The following is a 13,789-nucleotide window of genomic DNA, read 5'->3' as shown; positions in this document are numbered from 1 at the left end:
CAACGCGCATCCCTAATATTACAAACGTTCCAAATAAACGTAACTAAGCAAAGCAAACTTGCCATTCAATTATTCCCCTGTCCCAATTTAACTATTTTTTCTCAAACAACCTTGTCATCTTTCTTTACTTTAACAATCAATTACATATACGCTTAAATCAATTTCTCTATACACACATACACACATACAGACGTAGAGCACAGGTTATTTAAAGAACCTAACCCCCAGAAGGAATCGCATCAATGAACAGTTCAGAGTTCATTCTGAACGTAAAACCTCTCGGAAGACGTTTAGAGTCCCCATCCAAACGTGGATACTGCCTCGAAAATCCCACAAGCGATTTTGTTTGTTCTCACGAGGGATTCGAGTCCTCGCTCAGGGATGACTCATGCTCTTCCTGTCTGTTTTTAACCCGCCGTGGCGTCGTGGGCATCCGGGGCGTCGCGAGGGGCTAGAGTTTAATCTAACAACCCCTGGCTCGCTTTGCATGGCCAGGGACGAGCCTGGCCTCCCGTAGAGAGAGAGAGAGCTGGCCGCAAGGGGTGCTTCACCCTGGCTACCAGCCCCAAAGTCGAACTGCCGCGATAACCTCGCACCAACTTCTGCTATGAATAACGTTTGTCATGAATTATCATTACACGACACGAATCAACGTGCCTTACGTCGATGCCCCGGGGTTTCAAATCTCAGGAGATCGCGAGATGTTGATAAGGGATGAAAAAATGTAACACGTGCGGTGTGAAACGGGGGAAGGAGTGTTTGCTACTGTGAAAGGAAGGAATCGACATTACGTGCCTGTTTTCTAATAGTGAACAAGATTTGTCTCTGCCCTTCCAGAGAAAGAGAGCAAAAGTTAATTTTCGTGAAATGAATTTCTCCGTAGAAACGACAAAAATAATTGTTAAGTGGCATGGTGTCTTAACAAAATCATTTGTCAGATTTAGATTTCAACAGCTAAAAGATGGCAACTAAAAAAGGCAACTTTTGTTCATTTTTTAAAGTCACGGATAGCGAAACAAAATTTCGTTCCACCCTTGGAGGGATGGTTTATTTGCAGCAAAGAAATTAGTAATAATGAAACGTATTCGGTGGTAATACGATTTACGATGCACCATGAAGCGAAATATTGGGCGGATTGAACGAGTTTATACCGTGAATTAACTTAATCAGATTAGTTAGCAGCTTTGATTTTAAAAGGGTTAGAATTAAGAAGCTGATCCGTGATAATCAAAGAAACAAAGAGAGGAAAGGGAAGATGGCAAATGCTTGATTTAATTTTGGGCAATTTAGTAGGGAAAAGCGAGTATTGTAGGAAGTGGATTGTGAGGCGACGAGTATTTTGTGCAGTAATTGTTCGACATACTTTTGTGAATTTTTTTTTTTGTATATATATATTGTATATGTATTTTTTATGCGCACAAGGAATGAGTATGAAAGTCACAATGACAGAGAAAACAATTTTACAATTGTTTTGAACAGTGTACGTTTCAGAAAAATGAATTGAATAACAATGACTACAATGTAGATGTTTCTGTAAATTCATATCTTTATGAACATAATTAACTAAACTGACTATATAAAGATTTGTTTTTCACCTGTAGATACTATAACGAATTCTCTTTTTTATTTTAGAAATTTCGCAAATTTTTGAATATTTCGTAAATTTGTACCCTCCATAGATGAATAAACATTCGCAGTCTAGTAATAACATCTACGGCAATATTAATAGACATTTCAATATAATTTGAATATTATTCCAATGTTAATTAAGTAACGTAACAACCGATGGTAATCCTTAATTTAGGATCAAGCATAATAGAACATTCAGTGATGCAGAATCCACTACAGGTCTTTGACAATCGTATCACGCAAGGATTTGCATTTCGGATTTGTGTATAATATACATTATCCTTCGTATTCTATCGATTCAAATCTAATCTCGTTCAGCTGCTGGGTTTCGCTATTGAGAATCAGCTATGTGAATATTAGATGGGCTTTCGGATAAGATAGATTTCTCGGTAAGTAATAAGATATGCTATATACTAATCGTATTCATGAATATATCTGTATCACTTGCAACAAATTTTATCAATAGAATATCATTTGTTAAATATCACAATTGATTTTTAACTATTTTAATAATTTTCTACAATTTTATTCAAATTTTTAATCTTTTAATATTGCAGCTATTAAAATGAACATTTCAAATTATTGGCTTTCACAATCACTGAATGCACGTAGACGCTTTTACCGAAACTCAATGTTGACTTTTATCGTGACCGAAATATCATTTGATATGTCTACCTATTTTCATCGACCACTTTAATTTTGCTTATCTATATACATATACTCGTTATGGGTCAAGTAAACTGTAATATTAAGTATTAATTTATATCGACAAACTGATATTATATACCTATACTTTCTCTTAAAAATCTCAAGACTATACAAATTTTAAATTTTAATCCTCTCTCTTTCAAAGATACATTTGTTTCGATTCAAAAAATGTAATTCCCCTCAACATTCTTTTTGAAAAGACAAACTAAGAATCATTCTTCGTAACGAGAAATGAAACTCGCAAAATATGACTGCAAACAAGTGAATCCAAATTTCCGAACCTAACTACCGAACATAACACAGCAAACTAACGTCCCAAACAGTTACAAAGCGTACCAGTTTGGCGCGACATTTCCGGCGCGATTCAACGCGGAACGTTTCCGTACGTAAGTTTACGTTGATCCAGCGCATAATAAAGCCGAAGCTCCTTATTTGTCGCGCGTAGATTTCGTCCTCGGCCGTTTCACCATCTGATCTGATCTCGATTTCAGTCACGATGCCAGCGAGATTCCAACAGACTGGGCGTGACGTCATATCCGGAACTCAAGATCCTCGCGTTAGAAGATTCCGTTCGCGTGTCTCCGCTCGGCGAACCTCTATTTGCATGTGCGCCATCGGTTCCAAAGAGGTTTCAACCTTCTCTCTCTCTCTCTCTCTCTCTCTCTCACACACACTTTCTCTAAGGTATTCCAACCGCTTCGCATTGATTTCGTATCGCGTTCAGCTGTAGAATTTTAAAACTTGAAGGGCGTCCGTGCGCGTATCCACGCGAGACCATAGATCGACCAGTAGCAAAGAATCGAAAAGTATCGAGTATCAGAGGGAACGACGGTGCTCGCGATCGGTAAAACGAGCCACGAACAACTTCCTACTTGGAAAACCATCCCTTGACTTCGGGACGGTATCGTGTGTCGATTTCACGAATAAACGAGGTTGCAAATGGGGTGCGTTGTGCCGGATACGAAAAGGTTACTAGATCGATCTGTCTTACATGATATCTGGATATTATTCAAATAAATCGTAGTTCTTGTTTGTATTCTTAGCTAGCGGTGTAAGGTGAAATCATTGAGTGAGTAGAAGCGTAGGTTAGGATAGGTGAAAGTTGTTTGCGTTTAGATATACACATACGACTTACTAACACAAATTAAAATGCTTTATTAAGTGGTCGTATTTTGGATGAGTTTCGAGAAGAACTAACATGGTGTTCTCCTAAAAGCGTATATATAATGTGCAGCTTATTAAGGAAATTTGAAACATATGATTAGGTATTCGCATTTTGGACAACTTCTTTGCGAATTTATGTACGATGTTTCCCTAGAACCAGCGCGTGTTTTAATGAAATTTTGTTGCCATAACTGCAACGAAGAGCTTTTTCATCGTTTTTGTAATATCGTAAATGATACGAAATTTAATATACTCGGACCTAATTAATTAATATGCGCCGAAATCTTTTGTAGTTATGTACCTTATAAATTTTCGAACCACATCGCGTCAACGATCAGAAAATTAAATTTCTATTTCTAACATTCTCGATCATCAAACCCTTAACGATCTACCAAAATCTCTTCTGAAGTCTCACGCTGACTCTCGTTTCTTAGCAATCGTATCGATTATCCGATAGATTAGATCTACATCACAGCGTCCGTGGTGTCCTTCTTCAAGCTCAGAAGGAAAACCGGGTGCTCTCTGCGATTGCGATTTCCGAATACCTGACGTCCCTCTGCCCTTGCATCAAACGTACTACACCAAGTGCATAGGAATGTGTTCGTTTACCTCGGAACCGCATCGCGGCATACTGTTTCAATTATGAACTAATTACCACTGTCACATGTGTGCGTACGCGTTCTGCTACGTGTGCACGAGCTGTGCAATTTGCCACGAACGTGGCAACATCTGCGTATGGTGCTTCGTCCGTAGCTCCGATCGTTGTTTCAACCGGCGCGTCGTTAACAGCACCGTGCCATGTGGCATTACACATGTTCGCGAGGGGTGAGCGGTTTTGGGGTGGTCCAGGTCCAACCCAGAGTGTGATGCACCCTTCTGGCTTGCAACATTGCGCTGTCTCAAGGATCATCGTTAATTAGGGGCTCAAAAATCGTAACGCCGTTGGTTCACTGCTATTTTTCATGGAACAGGGTTCTAGGGTTCTGGGTTTATGTTAGGTTGTCCGAAAAGTTTATTTCATTTTATTTTATTTTTTTTTTATTTGGAAGAATTTTACAATCAATTCTCATTGAGAATTATAAGTAATTATTATTCTGGCGTGGTACTATGTCATGTTTAATAAGTGTTTATCGTGTGTTTGATTCTAGTTGAATCTAATGTTTAAATCTAAAGGGTAATGTCTTTTTAGCCTGCGGATCTGATATGTCGTGTCAAGTAATTGAGTAATTAGTGGGTTTTGATGGTTGTTACTCTTATGTTATATCTATTACTGAATTTATTTCATTTTATGAGGAAATAATGGACGCACAACGTTTTTTGTTTTATATTATTTTGTCGAATTACGTACGATCCATTTTATTCTGTTGAGATAAACGCCGCGACATTTCACAGACTTTATTTCACATTTTTACGAAGGTGCACTGCTGTAAAAAACACGTTTGCGAAAGAAGCACACTTTCCGGACAACCTAATAATTATTAAACCGCCGATGCTTATGTATTTATGGGAAATTTGAAGGTGTACAAACGTACAACGTAAAGTATTCGTTATAAAGTTTGGTAGGTGAAAGCAATCTTTGATTAGATTCCACCTCTTTTTCATTGTATTCATAAAATATGAAATTGAAAAATAAACATTCGCGGTCTAATTAATTGTAAAGAGCATAGGTATATATTTTTCAACACATGAAACTGTGATGCGGCAGAAAATGAAATTCTAAGTTAATCGAGCGTGAGATTAGAGTAAAACTTTTGAGAAATTACTTTGGAAAATTAATTAAAACTTGAGATAGATGATTAAATCTACGTTCTTCTAATCTTGGTTTTCGTCGCTACGATTTTCAGCCCGCCAAAGTTATTGAACACGCGGCAGACGTTTGTGTGTCTCCCAGCGTGTCTCGTGATTATGCTTCGATAATTTGCACCCCGACGTTTGCGGCCACGGCATCTGGAAAATGAAATTCTCGCGAGTCAACCGACTGGCAAGTCGAGAAGCTTATGCCAGACGTACCGTATATCCTACGCTGGTCTTAATTAGCCCGTGACTCGCGTATAGCGGGATGCTGAGATCGTGATCACTGCGCAACGATGTCGTAAAACGCTTTTAAACGTTCCCTCGCTTGGAACGAGGCACAGGTATAAATTCGAGGGACAAAATTATTTTCTGCCTCGTAAACATCTGACGCCAGTCGTTCGCGGATGCACCACGAGATGATGTGCATGGTTACGCCTTTTAGTTGCTCGTTTCGGAGATCCCTCTTCGCGTGGAGACGCCTCGGGAGATCAACGAGTTTCTTGTGAGAGCGTACTTGGAGATTCGTTCGATATACAGAGAATCACGTAGGCGGAAGGAGTGGCACGTTTTGTTTGATTGTTGCATTTCTTTCTGTGAGTAGAACGTAGTAAATTCTCAAGGCAATTGTGAAGTAGTCTTGTAGAATCGTAACTTTGATATGAGGCGATGGGTTTTAACATACCTGTTAGAAGATGAAGCAGAAACAGATAGGGAGCAAGAAATGTACACTTTCTTGTGAAACGTATCAATGACTTTGAAAAATAAAAAGTGTTGAGGTTGACTGGTAGAAGAACGAGTGGATGAATTTGTAATAAAAAATATATTAAAATAAATAAAGGTATAAGTGTAAGTATAATGTATAAATGTAGGTTTATGCTGATCCAGATTCTTACTCTCATAGTGTTACAATACAATAGAAAAATAGGGAACACGTTCATATATTTATAGTAAAAGGACATTGCCAAAAAAGTTAACCTTATATCTTTAACTAAAGGTTACAAGAAACATAAATAGAAATCTATTAGTTTCTTTGTTTCTAGAGCTTGTATAATGTATATTCAAGGGTACCTTTCCTTATTTAGAATATTTTTGTTTCACTAAATTCTATTTTCTGCCCAATAGCGATCTCCAGGTCACGGATATACAAAAATAAAGATGTAGAGTTTCCTTGAAGTAGTTACTTCAACAAAAAGAATAAATATTGTGAATAGTATATACATTTTTTAACTAGTAGAAGTGCTGGCTCGTAAATTGAGAGTCTGTTAAAAGTTAAAAGTGTTCTGCCTGCTTCAAGTCTTTTGCGTTATATTTTTACACGGGAAAAAAAGAAAATCTTTAAAATATGTATAAATAACGATAACTGCAATTTGGACAATTTGGACTGTGAGTACGTCTTCGCATAGACTAATCACGTGATCGTTATAGTTCGAAAGAAAATTCAATTTTAACATTCGACAAGAACTTTAGAAGCAATAATTTTTAAATTGTTTAAAGAACAAGAACTTTTAAATTTTCATCAATTTAGAAATTTCATACACTTTCACGAATAAACAAATTGATATTTCTAAAATATTTTATCCGTCGAATTCTTATATTCTTATGTAGTATATGCCAATATGTATAGAACATGTAGCCGCAGTGGTTTTTGTCGCTCCTATGTCAGGTTGTTGAGAGTGAAATTTGTCATAGCCTAGTTTTGCCCCTCGTCTACTGACATACTCGATTTCCATGTAAAAATTGAGAAGCGGGGGCGTTCCCCATGTGCAGACTCTCGACACATTTGTAACAACCTTTTCGCTACTCCGATCCCATTGGAATTCTTCTTTCAAAGAAAAAGAAATGCTTCATCACTTCATTCTCCTTTGCTGTTATTACATCCATTTTAGTGTAAAATAATATAATTTACTTTGTTTCAATGAAAATATTATTTCATGTTTTCAAACATACTAGTTTACGATATGAATTAAACGTTTGATATTTTTGACAAACGAAATTTTTAATTACTGTTTGCTGACACGTGACTGCACAGTGCACGATGTGCGGGACTTTGACAAATAGACAATTGTACGGCACATCTATTGTAGTCACGATGTCACTAGAATTGCTAGACACCTTCAAAAATTCATAAACCTTTTTCTGGACGCAGCAGAATATTTTCTCATTATATTTCTCACGTTTAAAGTTCAACAAGAACATAGAAATAATTAAACAGAATACATGAAGATAAGACAATCGAAAAAATAACGAGTTCTTCGTGGTTTTCGGACAAAGAATGGTTTAAAATTTTAATCTTCGAAATATCGAACTTCCAATCGAATTCAGCTAGAAAATAAATCATCTTTCGTTTGCTATATTATTTTTTAAGATTTTATAAACTGTTTGAAGATTTTACAAATATTTATCTATTATGTAATTTAAGATTTCTATTTGTGTATATTACTTCATAAAAATATGTTTTAAATAATCAGATCATTGAAACAAAATTTCCATTAGATCTGAGCTATACAAAGAGCAAAGAATAGGAGCACGATGAAATTATCTTGAATTCTACAGAAAATGTACAAAAACATCTATAAAACATTTTGAAGCATAACAAAGCCCAAACGAAAAATTCTTTCAGTATTTACGTAAGTTGAAACAGTAACATAAGAAGAAAGCACACGTTAAAAGATTTCATACAAAAGCTTCGGGAATTACGAGGATATTAAAATAACATGTAGCAAAAAGTCAACGAGCATTGCAACGTAAACTTGCGGAGGCATGGCAGTGGTATGGTATCGCTGTGGAAAATTTCATTATTCTCTGGCTGATGGAAAAAGTTTCCCGTCTCTCAGCGACTTTTCTCGATCGATACACAGATGGAACACCGATAAACGCGCAGATGAACCGATGCGTGCATTAATCGTCGAGAGCGGAAACTCGTTGAGAAAGAAACAGGATTTTTACAGACGTATTTGTAAAAATAGACGAGATCTCTTCGTACCGTCGTGAATACCTGCTCAACTTTTTACCAAGTTTATGGCATAATTATTTTCCTACATTTATTTACAAATATTTTACGTGCAATCTCAATCCAGAAAAATACTGATTTTGGATATTAAATTGCAAAACAATTGCAAATGAAAAGGTTCTTCAATTTTTTTGTGTGTGAATGTTTGAATTGTATATAATCTCTGAACTTTAAAATATTGTAGGGAGTAAAAATTTTGGTGAAAATATTTTACCAGAATTAAAAATCTCAGAATGTTTCATATAACGCATACCAACAAATATTCGAATACTTTTATAAGCTTATGTATACCGAATAATCAATTGGAATTCGCATATATATGTATTTTATCGTTATTACAATAACATCGAGTATTCTATATAAATCTTCGATAAGATTAAAATAATCTGAAATTAATCACGTGCCAGGGTTCTTGCGTTACATTCAGTTTTACTAATTACACAAAGCATCGGAATTAAATTCGGGTGTGACTCGATGGACGTAATTGTAACAGCGATGAAAGTATATTTTATTATTGGATAGGGATACCTCGATAAAGTAATTGGGATATACAAACGAAGCACCGATAATTTCATATCAATTGTTCGATGTTACTATAGATGTGTACGCGATTCATCCGTGTATTCTATCGTCGCACGTTTCTCTACAAAGAAACAGTTTGAAAAGTAATTAAACTGTGGCGTAATTAACGTTTACGTAAACAATGAATATATCGAAAAGAAATTTCGATCTGGCAAGTCACCCTTTTCTTAACCTCCAATTTATATGCATCGCGCTTTACCTCAAGCTTTTTCACGACCCTCTCGAACGGATAATCAGCGAGTTCGTTCGAGCAAATTTGCTCGCCGAGGCTCAACGTAAGTAAACACTTCGAGAAGCTCCGTTAAATCCTCAGAATACACTTGGGAAGGGTGAAAGAGATGGATGATTTCCTCCTCGGGACGAAAGCTGTCCTTGCTAGGTCTGCAGCTGTTGACCACGGCCAGTTGCGTAGTGTCACGCGATTAAGATTCATATGACTGACCCACGATCCCTCGAGCTCGCTATTTCTATTCCAAGGTGCACTTAGAGCATTTAAGCTTTCCTTATTCTTTAGACACACTCGTGCCTCGAACGAAAGGAACCGTTTCAAATTGAAATAAATTATGTTTTTGAATTTCAAGACACCAGAGAGCAAAATATTTGAATATTTAAGTATACGAGAGCTTAATCATTTTTTGTCAGACTTATACACGCAAGGTTTTGATTAATTCGAAAACAACTGAAATAAAGAACATGCTAAAATCATCAATATATATATATATATATATATTTAACGGTATTTATATCTTTGCGTCTTTTTAAATAAAATAGTTTATATCATTGGAAAAAAGAAATTAACTTTAAATTAATGCGTTAGTGGACTCATCGAGTTTATATATGTATGAGACACAAGAGAAAATTCGATGCATTAATTTAAAGTTAATTTCTTTTTTTCAATGATATAAACTATTTTATTTAAAAAATGTATAGATATAAATACCGTTAAACGTTGTAAAACGGATATATAAATTGCATATAATAGTTTTTGCTAGTACTGTATATCACTTTCAGATAATAATATATAAAGTTCATAAGAGTTTCATCGCATATATAATGAACCTAATATTATACACAATCTTCCCACAATGGCGAATTAATTTGAACGCATGAGGCACTCGACACACGATAATAAATCGGCAGGGTGCGAGAAGCTGGAAAGTTTTTCGCTAAAGTGTTTCAGAACGATTGACCATTGGGTTTGCGTCACGTGCGCAAGATTCATGAGATCGAGAGAAAAGCACGTTAAATCTATTGTCTGGAACTCCTGGCTAGACTACGTTCGTCTTACAGTCCCCTTACCGTAGATCTCGTTGCCTACTTGTCCCTGCTTTACGATCGTTTACGCTTCTACTCGACTCCGACGAATCACCCCTCACTTCAATTAAGCATACTGGTCAATTGGAAAATAGCTCTTGGGATATATGCCAGTCACTTTGCGTATGCATGGCCACCCCATTGAGAAAGAACGAAAGGAGGGTTCCAGTTCGAATGACGGAGGACGTATGTTTATGATGTTGCTTAATTAGAGTGGGGAGCACAGTTGTTGGGGTAATACGGTAAATGTCGGGCAACGCTTTATGTCGTTCATTTGCATAATTTCCAAGATGTTTACAAACTTTCTTAATTAGAATCGAACAATAATACCGGAGGAACTATCTGTTATTTACGTATGTATCAATCTGGAGTTTATCATCGATCTGATAATTTTTTATTTTTCATGCAATGTCAAAGGAACAATCTGTTATTTACGTATGTATCAATCTGGAGTTTATCATCGGTCTAATAACTTTTTATTTTTCATGCAACATATTATTCAATCATAAAATAAATCGACGAATAATTGCAACGTTGAAAATTAGAATTATTAATTAAGAACTTATACTTCCGTGGAATAGTTTAACTAATATTCCAGATAGCAACTTTCACCATTCAATCTGATTTAAAGTAGTTTCAGTTTGAATGCAGTCAGACAAAAATCAATTGCTCTTACAGTGTCTGCTTGGATACTTAATCGATCTATGCTAACATCGACCAAATGGTTGGGCAAACCAGTACACCAAAAGAATGGAGAACAGAAGGAATAGAAAGTAAAAAAAGAAAGAAGAAAAGATCCGGCAAACGTTAAAGAAAAATGCACGTTTCTTCTCAGTGGCAAAGAAACAAATACCCAAGCGTTGTTCAAGATTCAGCTCATTGCGATGCGACTCAGGCTCCGCGTTATGATAATAAGGAGGTGGGAGCTACGACATTAGCAAGATTGATAACGGATTGTTACGGAAAGTGCTTGGTTGCGTGATGGATGTTCCGACTTACGGAAAAACTTCGCTTTCCTAAGAATCGCTGCGATTTCTGTTTCGAATTGGTGTTTCCATTTGTACGGAAAACGAAACTCCAGCGAAAGCTGGTGCCATTTACAAAATTACTATGCCATTTATCAAAACAGAAAATTACTGCGAATGAATGCGTATTTAAGAACGTATGCTGTAGATATTTCTGTTTTAATATCAAACATTAAAATACGCAACTATAATATAATATAATAGGCTCTATAATAGGATAATAAGCGATTAAAACTCCTTGAAATCTCATTACAACCTTAAACATACTATTCTCTTTATGACAAAAATTTTATACTACAACCGCTCTACGTTACATTTCATTTTCGTCGAAAGTTACATATCTGACTTGTAAATGCAAAACTGGCTCGCGAGATATTTCCCGCTTGAAAACGACAACGAGAACAGTTTACGACATTCGCAGATAACCGAAGATATGAAACTTGGCAAATTGTCAAAGTTCTGCGTAGAGTAGGACGTCGATTTTTAAACTGGGAGGTAAACTTCTATTAAGGAACGATTTATATGGTTCAGTAGGTTGGTTCAATAAGTTATTCGCTATCTAAACGACTCGGCGAATAATCAGCAAATAAAGGAATTATTTAGATGCACGAGCAAACAACAGGAAAGTATAATACCCACGTACAAGCAGAACGAACATCCCAAATGATAAAAAAGACTGACTGCGTGTCCACGCGACAATTACACGTACAACAATTTCACTGAGCAATCAAGGGTCATTAAATTAACGCCGCCCTAGTGTGATCCGTGTGAATGTGCCTTAATTACAGAAACACGAGCAACCAGCTTGCCCAGAACTGCGCTCCATTCTACGAACGAATGACAATGAACGGTTAATTCGTCGTAAAATCACTTTATTATATCGAAACGAAGGGGTAATCTCTTGTAGACAAAGAAGGATGAGAACTTCGTGAAGTAGAGCGTAAAAATTGAGTCTAAAATTAGTATGTCTAAAATTAGTAGCAATTATATCTACATTTATAATTAAACACATTCTCTGTGATTTTTCGATATTATTATTTCTATAGAGCAAAGACAATTACTTTCGATATGTTTTATCTTTCTATTACAGGTTTACGTTACTTCAATGGCCTGGTAACTAAATGTTATCTTTTCTCTTGAAAATAAACGTTCTGCTTGCTTCAAAGTTTATCTATACTGTAGCAAGTATACTACAGGACATTATCTTTTCAACTGGGGAAATATATTTTGTTTGCTCTCAAATTTATATATACTATGGTATACATAGTACAGGATTGTATCTTTTTTTAGGTTTATGTTATGATATTTTAGGGCGAAATTAAAAAATCTAACAATGGGAAGAAATTGCTGATGAACAAGAAATGCCAACAAGTATTGTAAGAAAAATACAGTTAGAAAAACTAAAGTCTACCGTTAACGTCCAACGTGATATTTTCATCAATTTCTTTATCTCAAAATCACGTTAAATCCTTTAGCTATTCTTCACCAATATGAATATTTTACTATAATTCTTGTTATAATGCACATATAAAGCATTTACAATCATATTAAACACCCTGTCAACTTAATTTCCGAAGGAAAAATGAAATATCTCAAATATCTCATTAAAATATCTCAATTAACACCTGTCCCACTTTACGTTTCGGTAAAATAACTGATATGTCGAAACGTCGAAAGATCCATCCGACGAAGATAGCAAAAAAAGAAAAATCACAATGCCTACGTCCGCCTAATCGAGAAAGCCCAGAAAGCCCAACCAGAGAACGTTCGTTTGAAAAGCTGGAAAATGAAGGCTCGATGAGCATTGAGACAGAAGGGGCGAGCGAAAACGACAGCTAGTAGATACCGAAAAAAATCCACGCGTTCACGTTCATTCACACTCGGAGAGCAAAAAAGAGCGAAAGAAAGAAAAAGAGAGAGAGAGTTAGAGGAGCTTTCGTTGACTAATAAAAAATAAAAGCTGTCCCTGACACGCGTGTCGATAATGCGAGAGCGTAGCCAGAGCTTTCGTGCGTTAGTCCGAGCAAACATGAAAAAACGACACGACAGAGGAAAACGGGTATTAATCGCGAACGCAATCAATGTCAGTGATCGCTTTAATCTTCTCGCATTTTCCACGTGACACCCTATATATGTATGTACGTACAGCTTGTGTTCAATATTTATGCTATCAGATCGTACGTGTACCACGTCGGGAATTGATTAAAAAAATCTGTACACACTAATGTTTGGTGCAATACTCTGACAGATATCAGTGTATTACGTTGATTGCGATTACACGGCTAATGAATAGCGTGGATGAAGGTGAACGAAAATACGGGATAAATGCAGTTGAGCTAATGACAGAGAATTGCAAAATATGGTTAAATATTTACGTTTATCCGTGCATATGTGGTTAATATGAATTATTGAGAAATTTAAAGTTAAATATAAATTTTGTAATAAATTATCAAATAACGCGAGTAAGCTATGATTTGAGACACGAAATAATTATAATATTTAAATAAATAATTATAAAACATTTGCACATTCAGTTGTGTCCACAAATATATACACACATAGT

At 35.9% G+C, this 13,789-nt stretch overlaps 1 protein-coding gene and 1 long non-coding RNA gene across 2 annotated transcripts in view; both read right to left on the bottom strand.

The window, feature by feature from the left end:
- Window positions 1-13,789, bottom strand: part of LOC126915883 (uncharacterized) — a 244,432-nt gene that overhangs the window by 116,142 nt on the left and 114,501 nt on the right. The gene's annotated exons all lie outside the window — the stretch shown is intronic.
- Window positions 3,469-6,188, bottom strand: LOC126915900 (uncharacterized). Its single transcript, XR_007710378.1, has 2 exons — window positions 5,978-6,188; window positions 3,469-5,886 (listed from the first exon to the last, which is right to left on the bottom strand). It is a non-coding gene; the product is annotated as an uncharacterized LOC126915900 (long non-coding RNA).

The sequence above is a fragment of the Bombus affinis genome, chromosome 4 (assembly GCF_024516045.1).
Source record: "Bombus affinis isolate iyBomAffi1 chromosome 4, iyBomAffi1.2, whole genome shotgun sequence".
Taxonomy (NCBI): domain Eukaryota; kingdom Metazoa; phylum Arthropoda; class Insecta; order Hymenoptera; family Apidae; genus Bombus; species Bombus affinis.
The sequence above is the reverse complement of the archived record's forward strand: the minus strand, read 5'-3'. Positions and strand labels throughout refer to the sequence as shown.